Source organism: Mustela nivalis (assembly GCF_964662115.1).
Source record: "Mustela nivalis genome assembly, chromosome: 3".
Classification (NCBI taxonomy): domain Eukaryota; kingdom Metazoa; phylum Chordata; class Mammalia; order Carnivora; family Mustelidae; genus Mustela; species Mustela nivalis.
Window position 1 is genome coordinate 76,409,072 of NC_139022.1, and position 21,375 is coordinate 76,430,446.

At 38.1% G+C, this 21,375-nt stretch overlaps 1 protein-coding gene and 1 long non-coding RNA gene across 15 annotated transcripts in view; one reads left to right on the forward strand and one right to left on the reverse strand.

Annotated features, from left to right (window-relative positions):
- The window catches only part of TENT2 (terminal nucleotidyltransferase 2), a 68,264-nt gene extending 64,282 nt beyond the window's left edge, over nucleotides 1–3,982 (reverse strand). For 2 of the 14 annotated variants that reach the window (XM_082724799.1, XM_082724788.1), the window contains exons 1-2: nucleotides 3,247–3,982; nucleotides 2,945–3,014 (exon numbers count right to left, since the gene is read on the reverse strand). The gene's annotated coding sequence lies outside the window, so the exon portion shown is untranslated. Of the gene's footprint in view, nucleotides 1–7; nucleotides 118–2,944; nucleotides 3,015–3,246 lie in introns of all 14 variants that reach the window. The other 12 variants (XM_082724790.1, XM_082724798.1, XM_082724796.1 and 9 more) reach the window with 11 other exon arrangements.
- Nucleotides 3,614–4,092, forward strand: LOC309861708. Its single transcript, XR_014310150.1, has 2 exons — nucleotides 3,614–3,688; nucleotides 3,973–4,092. It is a non-coding gene; the product is annotated as an uncharacterized lncRNA (long non-coding RNA).
- Nucleotides 4,093–21,375: the final 17,283 nt, after the last annotated feature.

Consider the following 21,375-nt stretch of genomic DNA (forward strand, 5'->3'; position numbering starts at 1 on the left):
TAAATACCCAATACTGGCAGATACACAGATAATGAGATTCACCAGTCCAGGCTTCATAATGGATTGTGAACAAGAGTCTTGGGCCACCATCAGATCTCATCCCAAGTACCCAACTCCCTAATTTGAACAAGAGATAAGGTGTTACTTTCAGAAAACAAGAATTTATCAACTCTCTTCAACAGGTCTGTACCTCTTACTAGAGGAGATTTTTCAGAAACAATCAATCCTAGCCTAAGTGCTAAATTGTACTCACTAATTTTCACTGCTCAGAGGAAATGGAAATTATCTTGAATCAAGAAGGATTCCAGACAATCCTTTATTAATAAAGTACACTCAATCACAGAAAGCAAGATTCAAGACAAGTAACTAAAGACTTCCTCTATCATTTTCCCAGAATCATGCTCTTTCCTTTCTGGCTTTCTTTATTCTGTTTCCCTGACCCAAACTCCCATAAACATAATTCTTATCCTAAGATTCATGAGAAAATGACATTAAATATAACTTATTATATTTAATTCAAATTCATTATATGTAAAATTCATTATATTTAGTTCAAAATTCAAATAATGAATTTTTCTTGGTATTTCATTTCGTTGGAATACAGATACTATAGATCTGCTCAAACAAGGGAAGGAATTTATATTCAGAAAAGCTAAAGTTAAAATGTTCCATTTTCAGATTTATTTAAATCAGTTCACAGTTAAAATTTGACACACTCTGTTTACATCTATGAATTATATGCTTGTTTTTCCTCTAGACCCGAATCAAGTCCCATATACATGCATTCAGACTTGATGACCCCAAATGACATGATAGCCCAGACTTCACCTTATTTCTATCCCATGATATGTTAAGATCCAAATTGGGAATTCAGTCAAAAGGTGTCTCGTGGCCCAGTAGCACTCAACAAAGCTAATGACTGACCAAATTATCCAAGGCTTAAGAGCTTACAATGATTACTTAGCCAAAAGTTTACCTTAGGGCAGATATCCTGTTCAGCCTATCCCAAATTCCCAGATAAGCATCAAAACTTTTACAGTCCCTCCACAACAAAATACCTGTCAGGTTCTCCTCATTATGAATCTTGCCCTCAAGTCTAGCTCATAACTAGGCCAACCCTCACAGTAGGACATTCCTATGGGAATTAACCAATGGCATTCAATGCCCCATCTGCATGACCATGAGAAAGTAAAACAAAGGTCTATGAATTTCAGTTCCTCTTTCTAATATTTTTTCTTGTGATTTTAATGAAGAATAATCTAAAATAACCCAAAAATAATAATCTATCATAAACAATACAAGGGATCATCTTTTAAACAGAACAGACTTTTAGAATATAAAATCCAGCAAACCTATTACCATTGTAGCATTAAGGAGACCTCCACAAAATTTTAAATCTTTTTCTTTACATTCTGAATGAAAGGCTTCTTCACTAAGTCTACTTGATGATCTACATAAAACACTCTTCCACATTAACTGTGGTAGCAAGTATGGAAATTCCATGATAAATAAATAAAATCCAGATATTGATGGTATCCCATTTTTCTTAGCTTAAAAGTTAAAAGTTTCTCAATACGTACATGACTATAATAGGATAATCTACAAACTTTTGATGTGTTTTAAAACCACTGCATTGGTTCTTGTCTTAAGGAAAAAATCTTAAAGTTGCTTCTTGACTAAGGTTGACACAACGGGATATTTACACACGTTTATTTGTAAATAATCATACATGAGAGACAAGTCTGTTTAAAAGTAGTTTACCGAGTAATTCCTACTGATACGATATTTGCTCCTGTAACCCACAACCTGGAATTTCTGTCCTAAACTTGATCTCTCCTCCAATCAATTAGAGAACTTTCTAGGTTATATAATTCCTTCATCAGAATTTCCTAGAAAGCAGAATCTCCCTAGGATAAAAGCCAAAAACCAGACTGTGGGAACTAAATCAAGTTATCTGTCCACTTTGGCCAAATACCTTTGATACCCTAAACTCACTTCTTTTCTCCACAGACCAAAAAGCCCAATTCCTAAATCCTGCTCACCCACTGTCAAAACTACCTGAAGGTTTTGAAAAAGACATTCCTTTTCATTAAGAATTAGATTCCATCCAAGCGTTAAAAAATAATGTTGTCATGTAGTTTGAAATGGACGTTTCCTAAATGATTGATAAATGGCCTGTTTCACATAAAGCCCTTATCATGGAGCATTTCCAGATCAGACATAATTGGGGCTAACACCAACAAAATCATATTACCATCACTGGCTAGCTACTATGAGCCTTTTGGCTGTCCACGTTAAAAATCTGTACTAATAAACCATACAAGGCAATATATACAAAAATAGTATGTTACCGATAATACAAACACAGATTTAGTGTTCAGTTATGATATTTTTTTAAGATTTTATTTATTTGACAGACAGAGATCAGAAGTAGGCAGAAAGGCAGGCAGATAGGAAGAAAAGCAGGCTCCCTGCCAAGCAGAGAGCCCGACGTGGGGCTCGATCCCAGGACCCTGGGATCATGACCTGAGCCGAAGGCAGAGGTCTTAACCCACTGAGCCACCCAGGCGCCCCTGTTATGATCTTTCCTCACAAAATCACATACCACGTATTTGTTAACAAGTTTCGATTTAGCTTGAGTTTTACAGTTTCAGTTTCTTTCTTTTTTGCTCACCCTACTGGTATCCGCTATCTAAAGAACTACTGCTATGTTAAACAAAGAACTAAGAGAAAACAAGACAGGGTTATTTGGATAATCCAGATATTGAGACACAAACACCATCGTGTTCTGGCCTAGAGAGATGAAGAGTCTAACCACAGAGGCTTAACGGGAAGAGTGCAACAATCTGATAGACTTCAGAACTGTACACTTTCCTGCAAAATGAAGAACTGAGGCCCATTTAATTAAAGTCTTAAATTTTGAAATATTAATCCAGATATTTACCTTAGTTTTTCACCACCCTTTGAAACACCATGCAGAGGTCCCAAGACAGTCTTCCTCTTATGGTCCTAGACTGAGAACCGGGCGCGAGGAAGGGAAACGAGTGGGAAAAGAAAGCGGTCCTAAGATTCTTCAAAAAGTGCAACAGCTTGGGGGGGGCGCCCATATGTCCGGGACGTCTAAGAAATAATGCCGGAACTTCCCACGCAAACATAAAAGTGCGGTTTCAGGAAAAGTTCCCCGAGCCCCGCCCCCCCGACCTGGGCCTACGCGGTTGCGTCCTTTTCCGAAACCCACTAACTCACAGCTGTCCTTGGGGAAGGCTAAGCAGGGCCAACAGGCACTGCCCGCCCAGAAGCTCCAAGGCCCGTGCAGCGAGGGTCCGGCGGCGCACGGTAGTAGCTTTCGCCCCAGCCAAAAGCAGGTAGTGGCCTGCGGAAGGGCTAGGCCTGGCTCCGGATCCGAATTGCAACCTAAACCCCAGGCGCGGCGGCCGGGGCGGAGCGACAGAAGAAAAGACAGGGCTAGCAAGCGTGTGGGAGGTTCGGGGCGGTAGCAAGAAGCGGAAGACCAAAAAGTCGCCGAAAAAAAAAGGCGTAGAAAGCCCTGTCAGGAACATCCGGAAGACCGCCACGACCCCGGATGGGAACCGCGAGCAGGGAACTAGAGGTCACACTTCCGGCAGCCGCCCCCTCTTCCAGCGAGCGCTTTGCTTGAGTGCGCAGACGCACGACTGCTGCAATCCGGGTATGGCCGGAGGCGGACACTTAAAGACAGTGAGCGCGCGAGTGGGGAAAGGGAGAGGACAGCCCTGAGACGCAGAACTCTAGGAGTTCGGCTGAGACGCGGTCGCGGAAGGCTCCTTCTGGCCACCTACCCGAGCTGACGCCCAGTAGCTCTTGCTCTGATACGCACGTTTTCTTGTTCCTTCTTGTCTCAGCCGGATGACCCCTCCCCCGAGAAGCTTTTCCTGACCCTTTTCCCTCACTCAGCACCAAATCTGAAATAGGCTTTGTTTTTTACCCTTCCAGTGAAGTGAAAATCGCTTGGAGTTGAGAATGCCTTGTCTCTGAAGTCTTCACTCAGTCCTCCGCTTTTTAGCATTCCCGAATTCATTAAGTATTTAATTCTTGTTCTGGAGTGAGCTTTAACGGTTGTGAAAGTATCTAAGTTGTTGGGATTTGTTAATGTCAATCTTTTAACAGCATTAGTTTCCTTTTAGTACCTACAGAAGAATTTCTCATTTCTGAAATTGATAGTTTGTGTCATCTTTATTTTTTCCTGATGGTTCTGGCGAGAGGCTTATCAACTTCACGGATCTCAAGTCCCAAAGCATTCTTGTTTTCATAGGTTTTCTTTGTTTTTGTTTCCTATTTCATGGATTTCTGCTCTTAGGTTTATTTCCTTTCTTTCCTTTTTTTCTTAACTTTTTAAAGTTTTTTTGTTCATTATTTGCTAGTTTTTTAACTTAGAAACCGAGATCACTGATTAGAGATGTTTCTTTTGTAATACAGGCATTTGGTGGGATGTGTCCCTCGGAATACTGCTTTAACCACTTTTCACACATTTCAGTATGTTTTCTTTTTTTTTTTTTTTTTTTTTTTTTTTTCATTTCAAAAACCTTTCTTAGATTTCCTCATAGATTTTTTTTTTTTGACCCGTGGGTTATTAGTGCGTTATGTAGTCTACAAAAATTGAATTTTCCAGACATCTTCCTGTTGCTGATTTCCACTTTAATTCCATTATAACCAGGTAATATACTTAGTATAATTTGAATCATTTTTAATTTATTGAGACTTATTCTGTGACCCAGAATATGGTCTGTCTTGATAAATATTCATATGCATTTAAGATGAATGTGTATTCTACAGTTGTTGAATGAAATGTTCTACAAACGTCACTCACGTCAGGTTTGCTGATATTTTTGTTCAGATCTTCTAAATCCTGGAGGATTTTCTGTCTTCTTATCCTATTAAGTATTAAGAGAGGAGTATTGAATTAACTATAATTATGGTTTCTTCTAATTCTGCTTGTTCTATCAGTTTTGCTTCATGTATTTTGAACTCTGCTATTAGTTGCATAAACTTTTTTTGCATTTATAATTGTTGTTATTTAGATGAATTTGTCCAGGGTGAAATTCACTATGTAAAGTATTTTATCATTATGAAATGATCCATTATATAAATAATCCACTTCATAAAACCTCTTTTCCTCTGGTAATATTTTTTGCTCTGCTGCCTTCGGCTCGGGTCATGATCCCAGGGTCCTGGGATCGAGTCCCGCATTGGACTCTCTGCTCAGCAGGGAGCCTGCTTCCTCCTCTCTCTCTCTGCCTGCCTCTCTGCCTACTTGTGATGTCTGTCAAATAAATAAATAAATAAATAAATATCTTTAAAGTGTACTTTGAAAAAAATAAAAAATAAAGTGGACTTTGTCTGATGGCAGTATAGCCACTGAGCTTTCTTTTTTGTAATGTTGACAAGATATATATATATATATATATATTTTTTTTTTTTTTTTTTTAAAGATTCTTTGAGAGACAGAGTGCCCTCTCCTGTGCATGGGAGCAGGGTGAGGGCCAGAGGAAGAGGGAGAGAATCCCAAGCCAATTTCACAATGAGCATGGAGCCACGGGGGGTTGCGGGGGGGGGGGGGGTTGGGGGGGGACTGGATCCTATGACCCTGAGATCATGACAGTCAGAACCAAGAGTCACACACTAAACTGAGTCATCCAGGTGCCCCACGTATTTGTGTCTTCTTAAATTTATCTCAACATATTTAATATTTTCAATGTACAATTTGAATATCTTTTATCAAACTTAACCTGATCTATTTCATATTTTTGATGCTATTTTAAGTGGTATTTTAAATTTCAATTTCAGACTCTGCATCTTTTAATGGAAGACAAATACAATTGACTTCTGTATATTGATTTGTGTATCCTGTAGTCTTGATGATGGTAGTGATTTGGGCTCTAAGGAGAGTCGGCTTGAGAAGTCTCTCCCTCTGCCCCTCCCCCCACTGGCAAATGTGCAAGCACTTTCTTAAATAAATAAATAAATAAATAAATCGTTTTTAAAAAGAAGACACAGGGGCACCTGGGTGATCAGATTGTTAAGCATCTGCCTTCAGCTCAGGTCATGATTCCAGTGTCTTGGGATTGAGCCCCACATTTGCCTCCCTGCTCAGTGGGGAGCCTGCTTCTCCCTCTCCCTCTGCCAACACCCCCGTCTGTGCTCTCTCTTGCTTTCTGTCAAATAAATAAATGGAATCTTCTCAAATAAAATAAATAAATAAATAAAAATTTAAAAAGAAGGCACAAATAGAAAATAAGCCATGTTCATGGTTCAGAAGACTCAAAACTACAAAATGTCAATTCTCCCCCTAATTAATCTATAGATTCAACACAATCCAAATCAAAATCCCAGCAGAGTTTTTTTTTTTAGTAATTGACAAAAGGATTCTAAAATTTATATGGAGATGCAAAGGACCTAGAACAACCGAAACAACTTTGAGAGTGAAGAACTTGGAGAACTTGGAGAACTTAACACTACACTACTTCATTTCAGTATTTGCTATAAAGCCACATTAAGCCAGGTAGTGTAGTATTGGTGTAAAGAGAGAATAAAAGATTGACAAAGCTGAATAGAGAGTTTTTTTTAAAGCGCCAAAATTGTTTATTTCAAAAAAGACAAATACAATTCAGTGGAGAAAAGAAAGATTTTTCACTAATAATGCTGAAACATTTGGTTATTCAAAGGCATAAATGAATGAATGAATGAATGAACAAAATATATGTGAAAATATTAATGGGTCATAGATCTAAACATAAAACTTCTAGAAGAAAAGAAAAAACTATCTGTGATCTTAAGCTAGACCAAAATTTACCCTAAAAGACAAAAAGTAATCAATTGTACTTAATCAAAATTAAGTATTTCTTTTCAGGTCACTAAGAAAATGAAAAGACAGCCAAAAACTGAAGAAAGTATTTGCAAATCACAGATCTAATAAAGAACTTATACCCAAAAAGTATTACTTTTTCTCTCATATCTCAAAACACACACACACACACTCATACCTCAATAAGAAGAAATTAAGCAACCCAGTAGACAAATGGGCATAAAGTTTGAATAGACACTTCACCAAAGAAGTCATATGAATGGAAAATAAGCACATGAAAAGATACTCAACATTATGGGTCATTAGAGAAAATACAAATTAAAACCACAATGAAATATCACTACCTACTTACTTAATGGTAAAATTAAAAAGACTAACCATACCAGCTGTTGTTGAGAATGTGGAGTGATTGGAATTCTCATAACCATGGGATGCATGGATGGCTCAGTCAGTTAAGCATCTGCCTATAGTTTAGGTCATGATCCCAGAGTCCTGGGATCGACTTCCACATCAGGCTTCTTGCTCAGTAGGGATCCTGCTTCTTCCTCTGCCTGCCACTCCCCCTGCTTGTGCACAGGTGCGTTCTCTCCTCAGGCAAATAAAATCTTCAAAAAATAATAATTTTTAAAAAGGAACTCTCATAACCACTGATGGGAATGTGAAATGGTACAATCTCTTTGGAAAACATTTTGGCCATTTCTTAAACAGTTAAACATTATTTACATGTGACCCAGACATTACGTTCCTAGGTATTTATCCAAAAGAAATGTAAGCCATAGGGGCTCCAGGGTGGCTCAGCTGGTGCAGCATTCAGCTCAGGTCATGATCCCAGGATCATAGAGCCCCGCATCTGGGCTCCCTGCTCAGTGGGGAGCCTGCGTCTCCCCCTCTGTCTGCCGCTCCCCTTGCTTGTGCTCTCTCTCCCTCTCTTTGTCAAGTGAATAGATAAAAATCTTAAAAAAAAAAAAAAGAAAGAAAGAAAGAAAGCATATGCTTTCCCAAAGAAATGTATACAAATGTTGGTAGCAATTGTGTTCATAATAGGCAAAACCTGGAAACAACACAAATGTCTGTCAACAAGTAAATGAATAAACAATTCATGATATATCCATACAATGGAATATTACTCAGGATAAAAAGAAATTAACTATTGATACTACAAAACATGGATTAATTTCAAAATAATTAACAATCAGTGACAGAAATTGGGCCAAAAATAGTACATACTATATGGTTGCATTTGAAATTCTAGAACAAGAAAACTAAACTTTAGGGAGAAAAAAGTCAGTGGTAGTCTGGAAAATGAAAGTTGGGACTAAGAGCTGAGAAGGGCCCAAGGGAGAGATTGCAAAGGAATAGGAGGAAACTGTTGGGAGCTATACTCATGTTAATTATCTTGATTGTTGTAATAGTTTCATGTGTGTATTCATGTGTAAAAATGCGTGGCTTATCATGAGTCAATTAAACCTCAGATAAGCTATTAATTTTTTTTAAAACAAAAATCTATTGGCACATATTGTACTTTGAGTGAATCTTTTTAAATATGCACAATTTTAACATCCCACAGTGGTCATTGGAAATACTTGTTCACTGAGTTATACAAATCTTCCAAATATGAGCATACTTTATCCTATGCTATCAAAATATCACATCTGTTAATATCCCTTCCAAGCTCATCAAAAGAATCTAAGTATTTGGAAGCTGTCAAGATGATAGTGATGACGCAACTTTTACAATTTACTTTCTTGAAAGCTCAATTATATCAATGACAACAATATTATCATTTGTTTTCCCTGAACTGATGGTTCTACTTCATTTATTTTTGAGAAAATACTTGTCAAATACCCAAGTCTAAATAAACAGTTTGTCTGTCATGAGATATTTTAATAAAAATAGTGTTCCATCAGAATAGAGAGCACAGAAATGGACCCTCAACTCCATAACAAAGCAGGAAAGACTGTCCAGTGGGAAAAAGTTTCTTCAACAAATGGTGCTGGGAACATTGGACAGCCACATACAGAAGAGTGAAACTGGACCATTTCCTTACAGCACACACAAAAATAGACTCAAAATGGATGAAAGACCTCAATGTGAAACAGAATCCATCAAAATCCCTTAGGAGAACACAGGCAGCAACCTCTTCAACCTCAGCCATAGCAACTTCTTCCTAGAAACATCGCCAAAGGCAAGGGACACAAGGGAAAAATGAACTACTAAGACATCATCAAGATAAAAAGCTTTTGCACACAAAGGAAACAGTCAACAAAACCAAAAGACAATTGACAAAATGGGAGGAGATATTTGCAAATGACATATCAGATAAAGGCCTAGGATCCAAAAACTATAAAGAACTTATCAAACTCAACACCCAAAAAACAAAGAATCCAATCAAGAAATGGGCAGAAGACATAAAGAGACATTTCTGCAAAGAAGACATCCAATTGGTCAACAGACACAAGAAAAAGTGTTCAACATCACTCAGCATCAGGGAAATACAAAGCAAAACCACAAGGAGAAACCACCTCACACCAGTCAGAATGGCTAAAATTAACAAGTCAGGAAATGACAGATGCTGGCGAGGATGCGGAGAAAGGGGAACCCTCCTACACCGTTGGTGGGAATGCAAGCTCGTACAGCCACTCTGGAAAACAGCACGGAGGTTCCTCAAAAAGTTGAAAATAGAGTTACCCTATGACCCAGCAACTGCACTACTGGGTATTTACCCAAAGATACAAATGTAGTGATCCGAAGGGGCATGTGCACCCAAATGTTTATAGCAGCAATGTCCACAATAGCCAAACTATGAAAAGAACCTAGATGTCCATCAACAGATGAATGGATAAAGAAGAGGTGGTGTGTACACACACACACACACACACACACACAAGCCCTGGAATATTATGTAGCCATCAAAAAATGAAACCTTGGGATGCCTGTGTGTGCCTCAGTTGGTTAAGCAACTGCCTTCAGCTCAGGTGAAGATCCTGGAGTGCTAGGATCGAGTCCCACATTGGGCTCCCAGCTCAGCAGGGAGTCTGCTTCTCCCTCTGACTCTTTCCCCTCTCATGCTCTCTCATTCTCTTTCTCTCAAATAAATAAATAAAATCTTTTAAAAAAATGAAATCTTGCCATTTTCAATGACATGGATGGAACTAGAGGCTATTATGCCAAGCAAAGCAAGTCAGTCAGAAAAAGACAATTATCATCTGATCTCACTGATATGAGGAATTTGAGAAACAAGACAGAGGATCATAGGGGAAGGAAGGGGAAAATGAAACAAGATGAAACCAGCGAGAGAGACAAACCAAAGAGACTGTTAATCTCAGGAAACAAACTGAGGGTTGCTGGAGTGGAAGAGGGTGGGAGGGGTGGGGTGGTTGGGTGATGGACATTGGGGAGGATATGTACTATAATGAGTGCTGTGAATTGTGTAAAACTGATGAATCACAGACCTGTACCCCTGATACAAATAATACATTATATGTTAATTTTTTAAAAAGGTGTTCCCTAATATTTAAAGAAGTTAGTTCAGCTTGCAACTCAATCCCACAAAGTGCTTCTCCTCAAGACAGTTATAGTTCTTTAGTATGTAGCAAAAGTAACCTATGAATACTTCTTATTTTTTAAACAGAATATTTTTAAATATGTGAATTCAAGGGTCAATAGTTATTAGAATTTATCATTTTTACTGCTTCATTAACATTCTTAAGTAAAATTTTAAGTTTCTTTAAATAGCAAGAAAATAACAGTAAAGAATATAAGGACTACTGATTTATGCCAATGGTGCCAATGGTGTTCAACTGAAGGTGATTTTGCCCCAGAACTAGAGGATTCTAGCCCTCCAGGATCTTGACCTGAGCTGAAAGCAGTTGCTTAACACTGAGGCACACAGGCATCCCAAGATTTCATTTTTTGATGGCTGTGTAATATTCCAGAACTAGAGGCTGTTACACTAAGCAAAACAAGTCAGTCAGAAAAAGACAATTCCAGTTGCCTCACAACTCGGGACTGGGGATGGTTGCTACAGCTATCTAAGGACTAGAACCGAGGGGTGTGGTTAACCATTCTAATAATTGGTGCATAGGACAACCCTTTCAAAGTATTATCCAGCCCAATATTCCACTGTGTGGATATACCACATTTTCTTTATCCATTCATCAGATGATGGACATTTGAGGTTTTGGCTATCATGAATACTGTTACTATAAACATTAATGATAAGTTTCTGTTTAAACATATGTCTTGGGCACCTGGGTGGCTCAGTTAGTTAAACGTCTACCTTCAGCTCAGGTCATGATCCCGGGGCCCAGGGATTGAGTCCCGCAACCCCCCCAGGGATTGAGCAGGGAGCCTGCTTCTCCCTCTCTCACTCCCCCTGGTTGTCTTCCCTCTGCCGATGTGTCTTTCACCATCAAATAACTAAATAAAATCTTTAAAAATAAATAAACATATGTCTTCAATTATCTTAGGTGTATACTTAGAAGTGAAACTGCTAGGTCTTATGTTAACGCTGTGTTTAATTTTTTGAGGAACTACCAACTCTTTTCCAAAGTGACTTCACCATTTACATCCCCATCAGCAGTGTATGAATATTCCAATTTTTCCACATACTTGCCAACATTTGTTATCGCCTGTCTGTTTTATTATAGCCATCTTAGTGGGTGTGAAGTAGTATTTTGTGGTCTACAGTGATTTGCCTTTGAACTATCAAAGTGAAGTTTAAAACAATGACAAGGTAAATAACTTCCAGCCTCCTGCTCCCTCATCATTATGAAAATAATTTTGACCTCATGGCTCCTAAAACTGTATATTGCTCACATTTTGAAAATGGCTGGAGCAGGGTATGGCAGAAGTCCTAGTAAGAATTGATAGTAGAGATTTATTGTGAGCTTGCTCTCTGCCAGGTACCTTGCTAAGCACTTAACAAAAATTATCTCTTGTACTCTGATAATAATAATCAGATAATAATCTTCTAAGATTACTACTTTCATTATCTTCACTGTACAGGTGAAAAAACTAAGTCTCAGCGAAATCAAGCAACTTGTTCAATGTCCCACAAATAATGCCAAAGATAAGCTTTGAATCTATAGGTAGCTTCACTCCAGTAGCCTATGCCTCCTCCTCCCAGACCCCTCCTCAACTCAGCCCCCTGCTTGAGGAAGGAGTCAGGGAAGAAGTGTAAGACTAAGGGACTTGGGAAATTTTGATGATGTGGTTTTGTAATTGTTAATTTTATATTTGCATAGGATGGGCATCTTGAACTCTTCCATGAGATGGAGTCTACTACAACATCTAGCTTCCTTCATCTTTGTATTATTAACTTACATCCCCCTTCTTAGCTTTCTAACATTTTCAGCTATATCTGAAGAAAATTTTGCTTTCTAGAAAGGAGATGGGGTGAGGAAATAAGTCATGTAGAGAAAAGCTGGCAATCACCCATCTATACAGATAGCTCTTTAAGCCCAGAAGAGAGATTCTTTACATTCTACCCACTAAAGAAATGGAAAGAATTTTACAACTAGATGCCGGAAGCTCTACTTTCCTTATGCATGAGTATACTTTAGTACATTCAAAAGTCCATCTTCAAAGCTTCACGACTTTTGATTATACTTTGACATATGTTAAAAGTAAAGGTGCAACCTCTCCCAAGGCAAAATGAAATAAAGATGCTCCAGAGAAATAACATCAAGCTGAGATCTGCAGTTTATACTGCAGTGTGAGACTGCAGTGCTTTGATTCAGATGTGGTAATGGGCAAAGCAGAATCCAGGGGATAAAAATAATGGCTACTATTGTACTTTGTACCTATTATCTGCCATTTCACCTGGTGCATCTTGGGAAAGCAATAGTAAACAAGAGCGACTCAGTCCCTACCCTCATGTAACTTACAGTCCAGAGAGAATAACCTCCACAAATTTAGAGAACAAATATTTGATTTTTATGGTGGTAACAGAGAAAAGGAAAATACATGTTTCTGTAACAGCAAACGACTGGGGGATCCTACCTATTATGGAGGTGTGAGGGCTATGGACATGCACTACTGAGATCTCCTGTGTGAGGAGCATAGGTGACTGACAACCCCAGCTGCAGCCTCTCTAGATCCACCACATTCCAAGTGAGGCTCCACCTCTCCCGAACCTCAGCCAGCCAATGACTGAGCACAGAGGTACCAGTGCCAGCCCATTCCTGCGGGACACGGGACTTCTCTAATGGGCACTTTTGGCATGGGAACTCCCTAGTGGCCTAGCCAAAATTTTCCTAGACAGTACTGCAGTTTTTTTCTACCCAAGTCTCCTTCTTTCTTCCTCTCCTTCAAGAGATGTCAGACTTGCATTGGAGTCTGAGTCTTTGCCTGTTTACTCTTGCTTCCTCCCCTTTATCTTCCGCAGGAATCTCCTCTAATAAATCTCCTGCATGTCTAATCCTGTCCTGGCATTAGCTTCTTGGAGGACCTGAACTAGCAAAGAAATTTTCTGGGAGAAAGTGCCATTTAAGCTGAGACCTAATGGAAGAGAATTTAGATAAAAATTCGAGGGAAGAAAAGAACAATCCTAAGTTAGGAGCTTGGAGCAGTGCCTGGCACATTTTTAGTGCTCAATAAGTATTGCTTGACTAAATGGAATGCAAAGTGCTTTGTGTAGGGCATGTAATTATTCCTCATAAACAATTTTACAAAAGGAGTTCTATTATTATCTCTATTTTACAAATGACAGAACTGAGGATTCAAGTTATAAAGTAACTTGTCCAAGGTCAGGCAAAAGTTGAAAGTACAGCTGGGATAAAAACAGGTTTGTTTGTTTCCAAGCCATTACTTTTAACTGCTTAACCACCAGGTTACACTGGCTCCCTTCAGAAGAATTGAAAATGGATCTGAAAAGAAAATGCCTGCTATATAATTTCTTTTTAATTCATAACCCATTCAAAGGCCACTACCTCTCCTAAAAACAGAGAAGAGACATCCTGAATTACCCTGGTAATGGGTATGAAAGTCATGCGGTAATTGGATAAAATTTTATTAATGGAGACTATGTTATAAACAGGGTTCTATAAATTAGAAAAATAAAATATTGAACGAAATTCCAGAAAGTTCCTCTTCATTAGGTAATGTTACATAGAGATACAGAGATGTCTTTCTAATTAGGAAGGAGTGACTGTAACCACGGGTATAGTATAGAGTTAGATGATTATTATAGTATTAAAACTCTTCAAACTTACCAACTTCCTGATACCCAATGTGATTCTTTACAGGTCATGGGTATACTTTGTGCATTACTTTGTGCATATACAAAGTGCATTCTTCTGTTTACAATTTCAGAATATAAACTGCCTACTGAAATGACCTGTTCTTGGGAATTCAAGGTACAATCCTCCATAATTCTATCTTTAATGAATTTATTGTAGAGCAATCTTAGTGAATGGTTAGAAAGTATCAGAACTAAAACAACACTTAGCAATTATTCCTCTTTCCCGTTTTACATGTAAGAAAACAATGGATGTAATAAAGATAGAAAAGGAAATAAATTCATATGTTCTAAATCATTTTAAGTATATTGGCATACAATTTCAACTTGGATATTGCCTGAGAACAGACAGTGCGATCCAAGACGGCAACTGCAAATTCTTCATGAATACACTGTGAATGTAGTTCTCTATTCGTTCTCTTGGAGAGAGCCCTTAGAATTTCAAGTTGAAATTACTGCCATAGGTTCACACACCTTCAGAAATTACTACCCAAAAAATCCATAAATTTGAGAAGCAATTTGCTCAGAGTGATAAGTGGCTGATTTGGAGGGCAGAAGTGTTAATGGAATCTATTGCTTTCTATGATTATAAAAGTAATGAAGTTTTGTCAGAGAAATTGTTTTAGAAATAATACAAAAATGTATTAAGAAGAAAATAAAAAATTTTAATTCATAGGATTTGATATAACTAAAAACAGTGAGCCTGAATGTTGCCTCTTAAAAGTTTAATTTTATGAAGACAAAAATAAGAATTACAACTGGTAGTCAATATCTCAACTTTTGTCATCATGATTTTTTTTAAACAGGTATGATACAATATGAGATAATATTCTTAAAGATTCAAAGTAAGGGCGCCTGGGTGGCTCAGTTGGTTAGGCAAGTGCCTTCGGCTCAGGTCACAGTCCCAGAGTCCCGGGATCGAGTCCAGCATTGGGCTCCCAGCTCCATGGGGAGTCTGCTTTTCCCTCTGACCTTCTCACCTCTCATGTTCTCTCTCACTGTCTCTCTCTCAAATAAATAAATAAAATCTTTAAAAAAACAAGATTCAGGGGCGCCTGGGTGGCTCAGTGGGTTAAGCCGCTGCCTTCGGCTCAGGTCATGATCTCAGAGTCCTGGGATCGAGTCCCGCATCGGGCTCTCTGCTCAGCAGAGAGCCTGCTTCCCTCTCTCTCTCTGCCTGCCTCTCCATCTACTTGTGATTTCTCTCTGTCAAATAAATAAATAAATAATCTTTAAAAAAAAAAAAAGATTCAAAGTAAAAGATAAATTCTGTGAATGAGAGAGTCATTTACTAGGGAATGCAGATCAGATTTAAAACATATTAGTGGAAGGTTCCAAATAACTGGATAGAATAACTGCAATTAAATGAATCAATTAGACAAAACAAACAAACAAACAACTAATCTTTTAAATTAATCCAAAAGTCATTTTTAGCATAGCATTCGATTTTTCTAGGTGGAGTCCTAAAATTATATGGGTATGTAGACTTCTCAAGATTAACACATGCTAGGGAAATATGAAAGAATAAAGTCAATATCATCAACTCTTCTTTATGAAGTTCATCAGTAATGATTTATTTCGAGTTTACTTTTACTCTCTTCGATCTTGTTTCTTTCTTTCCTGGAAAGGTCTTCGCTCACTAATTCATTTGTTCTTTCATGTAAGCAGTCATTCAGTTAATCCACAAATATTTACTGGGCACCTATTATTTGCCAGATTCTCTTCTAGTTAAAGAGTAACAACAAGAATGTCCCTATTGGGAAGGGGGAAGATGGTGGTAATAAAAACCTATAGAAGAGACAGCCAGTAGTAAAGGAACCCAAAGTTCAAAATCAAACAAGCAGTATGTGAACAAGATTAAACCTCAACAGAACTAGAAAAGTGTTATCAAGAAAGAGTTTCATTCAAAAAAAAAAAAATCTTTTCTCAAAAGGAAAAGTGAAGAAAAGGGCTGGAGGAATATTGAATTTATGGTAGAGAAAGATAATTCTCATAAGTATCAGAATGTAGTGCTTCAGTTTCTAAATGTTTCTATTTGTATTCTGCCTAGCTTCCTACAGCACTCTCCTCTTATAATTTCTTCTTAGGAAGCTCCACACAGAGAAAAACATTTTCTGGGTAATGTTAACCAGATGGCTTTTTCTAATCTTCCCCAGAAAAAAATGCAAAGTAGGGTTTGAAAGTAACACTGCCACCTACAAGTAAGTACTTTGGAAAAAGTGACTGAAATTCCAATCATCCGGCTAGATGTCCAAGCTGAGAGAAATCTAAGAATAAGACTTTGGAGTGTGGCTTTTGGTTTACAGAAAATAGAAACGTGGTTAAAATAAAATAAGAAAGAAAAATAACTTCAAAGTCTTGGCATCCTTCAAAAACAAAAAGTCTATTTGTCTCTGTATTTTGTCTCCGGATTAGCTACATCTTTCCAGTCATATGAGATCCTTGGCCAACTTACTTTAACATCTCTGCATCTCAGTTTCTTTACCTGCATAGGGATATTACAGCAGCTAATTCTTTGTTGTGAGGATTAAATTCTTGGTATTTATGAAGAATGGCTAAACTTCAGTTTTGATATCTACCCATTTCATCCTGTCCTGAGTATTCTCATGCATAGCCTTCAGCATTATTAAAAGCTTGGACTCCTTTCCTCCCACCATCACCTGCCCCCCCAAAAAAGTCACCAGAAACTTTGGTTTTAGGTGAAACTGACAATAGGCATAGGACAACTGAGTAAGAAGTATTCTCCGGTTCACCCTGCAACGTACATTGATCACCTTTGTTGCCACCATAAGGAAACAACTCTAAGCTGAACTTCAGTATTATGTATTTGATTATGATTAGTAATTAGTATTATGATTTAATAAAGTTGGTCTATAAGAAATACTGCATTGAATTTTTATCTTTTTTTTTAAATTTTATTTATTTGTAAGAGAGAGAGCATGTGCACACCATCAGGGGAAGGGACAGAGGGAGAGGGAGAAGCAAGCTTCTCACTGAGCAGGGACACGATTCCAGGACCCTGGCATAGGATGCCTATGACCTGAGCCAAAGGCAGATTCTTAACACACTGAGCTACCCAGGCCATCCAGGCACCCCTTGCATAGAATTTTTATATTTTAGTTTTAATGGTCATAGAATTCAGCAGGTGGCTCCAAATTCTAAACAGATAACAGAGGTATACATCTGGGCATTAAAAATTACACTTGTGAACTTTAGAGGCCAGCTTCTTTTGGGTATTGTAGCATGGAAGTCACATGAGCCCCAGTCCCCAGGCAACAACATGATGTTTTGGGGATGGATGGATGGAACTGAGGAAAAGGAGCTAGAAGACATTCTGAATGTATCACTTCGTTGCAGTACACTACCCAGATGGTGCCACTTGGATAAATAATCAATATTAGTCCTCAAATCAATCTGAATACCGTCCAGCTCTTTTCTTGGCATCCGAAAAGTAAAATTATTTAAAATGATCACTAAGAAGTATGTGATACAGGGAGATGATGAAAGATACCTTCAAATAGAGGTTCAAAGTTGAATTAAAAAATGAAAACTATAAAGATAAGGGGCGCCTGGGTGGCTCAGTGGGTTAAGCCGCTGCCTTCGGCTCAGGTCATGATCTCAGGGTCCTGGGATGGAGTCCCGCATCGGGCTCTCCGCTCAGCAGGGAGCCTGCTTCCTTCTCTCTCTCTCTCTGCCTGCCTCTCAGTGTACTTGTAATTTCTCTCTGTGAAATAAATAAAATCTTTAAAAAAAAAACTATAAAGATAAAAATACAAAGGTATGTTTAGCCATCTATAGTTAGTATCACTGGCAAAAATTTTAAAGTATGCCAACAGCAACTATTATTGATAAGGATATCAAACAATGAGAAATCTTGAATACTTCTGGTATTTAAAACCACTTTGTTTAGGTACCTGGATGGCTCAGTTGGTTAAGCATCTGCCTTCGGCTCTGTTCATGATCTCAGGGTCCTGGGATTGAGTCCCATATCAGGTTCCCTGCTCAGTAGGGAACCTTCCCCATCCCACTTGTGCTGTCCTTCCCTCGTGCTCTCTCTCTCTCTTAAATAAATAAATAAATATTAAAAAATTAATAAACCCACTTTCCTTAAAATAATACTATATGACAACTGTACTTCAATAATAATAATAATAAAACGTTGTTTAAAACCACTTTAGAAAACATTATGATGTTTCAAATAAAGTATTTCTAAAACTTGCAAACCAACAATTCTGCACCTACATATACCCCAAGGAAATTCTTACCCAAGAGATGTGTTAACACTGGCTTTGTTTCAAATAGCAGAAAACCAGTGACTCAAGTAGTAAGAAACTGAATGAATATACATTCACGAAATGAAGCACAATATAGATGCAAAAATAAGTTAGAACTACATATGTCAACATAGATGAACTTCACACACCTGTATATTGAGGAAAAATAAAAAGAACATGTTTCAGAACAAAAGAACTACAGGCTTCCATTCATATAAAGTTCAAAAACATGCAAAACTAAAGAATCTGTTATTTAAGAATACATTCCTATGTGGTAAAACTGGAAAGGAAAGCAAAGAAATGATAAATACAAAACTCGGGGTGGAAGAGAGCTAAGAGGAAAGGGAGAAAAGGAGAAGGATGAGATAGTGGAGGGACAGAAAGTAGGATATAGAGTGGTAATGTTCTGTTTCTTAAATTGGGTAGAGAAAATCTGGGTGTTCACTTACTATTATTGTGGTTGTTATTTATACTTTATGTTATGCATAAGAATTTAATATAATTTTTAATAATAAAAAATCATACATTATAAGCAGTTTTTGACTAGTGTGAGATTTGAAAGTTTTACGGAAATCAGAAATCTAGTCAAAGTAATCTGAATGTAACCTCAGGGAGAACCTGTTTAACTGATTATGTTACGAGTATAATCAATTGTTCAGTAGATCCTTGGTCTTGGAATGATTTGTCATTCTTTTGTGGTAAGAGAATTTGAATTTTACATACATAAATTCTAGTTTTACAGAATTTCTGGCTACTGAATGAGACTACCTGATTGCTTACAATAACACCTAAAATTTTGAATTTATTGTTCACTTCTTATCTTTATATACATAGGAATACTTATGAATTCTTTTTTTAAATATTTTATTTATTTAGAGAGAAAGCACACACACATGTGAGCAGAGGGAGGGGCTGCAGGAGAGGGAGAGAGAATCTTCAGCAGGCTCCACACTGAGCAGGAGCAGAGGTGCAGCTTGATCTTACCACCCTGAGAATCTGACCTGATCTGAAATCAAGAAGCACTTGCTCAACTGACTGAGCCACACAGGTGCCCCAAATTCTTTTTTTTTTTTTTTTGGAAATTATGTCTACCAGAAAGCCAGCGTTTGGTGCTAATGTTAGTTGGAACTACAGAAAAAGAGAAACAGCCTAATTTAAAAGTGATTCCTAATAGAAGTTTTATCAAAAATAAATACCATCGTGAAATTTGTAATTTGAAGATTTCAGAAGATGCCAAGATACAGCCCTCCAGAATGAAGGATGAATGCATTATAGAAAGGAAGTTGCAGTATGACTGTGCTAAGAAGCAGTAATTCTGGGGGGATACATGATACAAGGCAAGTGATGTAAATATTACAAAAGTTCAGTTGAGGAAGATTGAAAAGCTGGTCCGTGTAACCTGCAATATATCACTACTTCTTGGTTTCTTGTACTTAAATTCTTTAAATTTAAATTAAGCAAGTAACTTATGAACGTCTTCTTAATGCAAACATTTTCAACAATATGAACTGAAAAGTCCCCCTGACTTATCATCCTTAATAATCCCTCTCATTTATTTAACTATTATTTATTAGAAATATTTACATGAACAAGTAACAAAAAAACCTGATCATCAATGACCTACACTAAATGGAGTTTACTTCAGAGGCAGCTGCTAGCACTGGTTCAGTGATTCAGTGATAACAAAGACTTTCCCTCATGATGTCAAGATGGCTGAGCAACTTCATGTATGGCATCTTTGACTACAAATTAGTGTGTAGCTGTAGTTGATTACGATTTACCACCATACGGAATTCCACTGGATGCATATAGTGCAATGTAGCCATTCTCCTGTCAGCAGACACTTGGGTTCTTTCCACTTTCCAGTTTCACATCTCAATCTTAGTTTATTTCCTTGTGCTATCCATATGAATGGTGTCATATAGTACCACTTCCTCTGTATTTTACTTCAATTCATTATATAACCTTGAAGATTTTGTCTGTTTTTCTCACTACTCCATCCCCAGCACTATTCATTCACTTAACAAGTATTTGTTAAATATCAACTATGGACCAGGCTCAAAGTTGGAAATACCTGCTCTAGTTTTCCTCTGAAGTCCCTTCCCTCCATATCTTTTAGCATGGCCCTCCGTTCTGACTCTACAGTTTGGTAGTTTACAAGCTGATGTTATCCCCAAAATAGGGCTCTTGCTAGTCCAGGAGCTGCTTTGATGCTGTTTGGGAAAGGGCTTGCTCCTCCCACAGAACCCGGTCACACACCAGGGCCACGCAGCGGGCACTGCTCAGCTTGAATTTCAGCCCTTCACTCCCTCAGTGAACATTCCTATGCAGGTACAGCCTGTTTGAGTCTACAGAGCAGCCCCACCCCCAGAAAACTAGTAAATAGATGCCAACTTCTCTTTAATTTTTTTGAACTTGGCTACACTCAAAAGTATTTTTCTTTTACCTCTGCTATTCTCACTTTTTTTAAGATTTTATTTATTTTATTGCAAGAGAGGGGAGAGAGGGAGAATGAGCAGGGGGGGAGGGCAGAGAGACACAGACTCCCTGCTGAGCAGGGAGCCCCATGGGGAATTCTATCCCAGGACCACCTGAGCCAAAGGCAGACGCTTAACCAACTGAGCCACCCAGGCACCCTGTTCTTGTCTCACTTTTACCTTTTAAACTAAACAGCTGTCAGAAGAATCCACAATATTTGCCATGCAGAAAATATTGGCTGTGAAGACAAGTGGCACCCATCAGCTCTTTTAAATGTAAGTTCAGTGGCTCAAAGAGCATGCTTTGTCAGTAAAATGAACCCAGATATCATGGCCCTAAGTGTTTGGCTTGGCATAGACTGAGAACTGCTGCCCAAGCTGGAACTGACCTTCTCTGGGTTACACATGAGGGACACCAGGTGCCAGAGCTGGTATCATTCAGTTTCTGTCCAGGAGCCCAATTTCTCATGATACCAGGTAACAACACCAGCAAGCCAACCAAATTCTCTCTTTCAGAACTATAAGTGATAGATCAATAAAGGA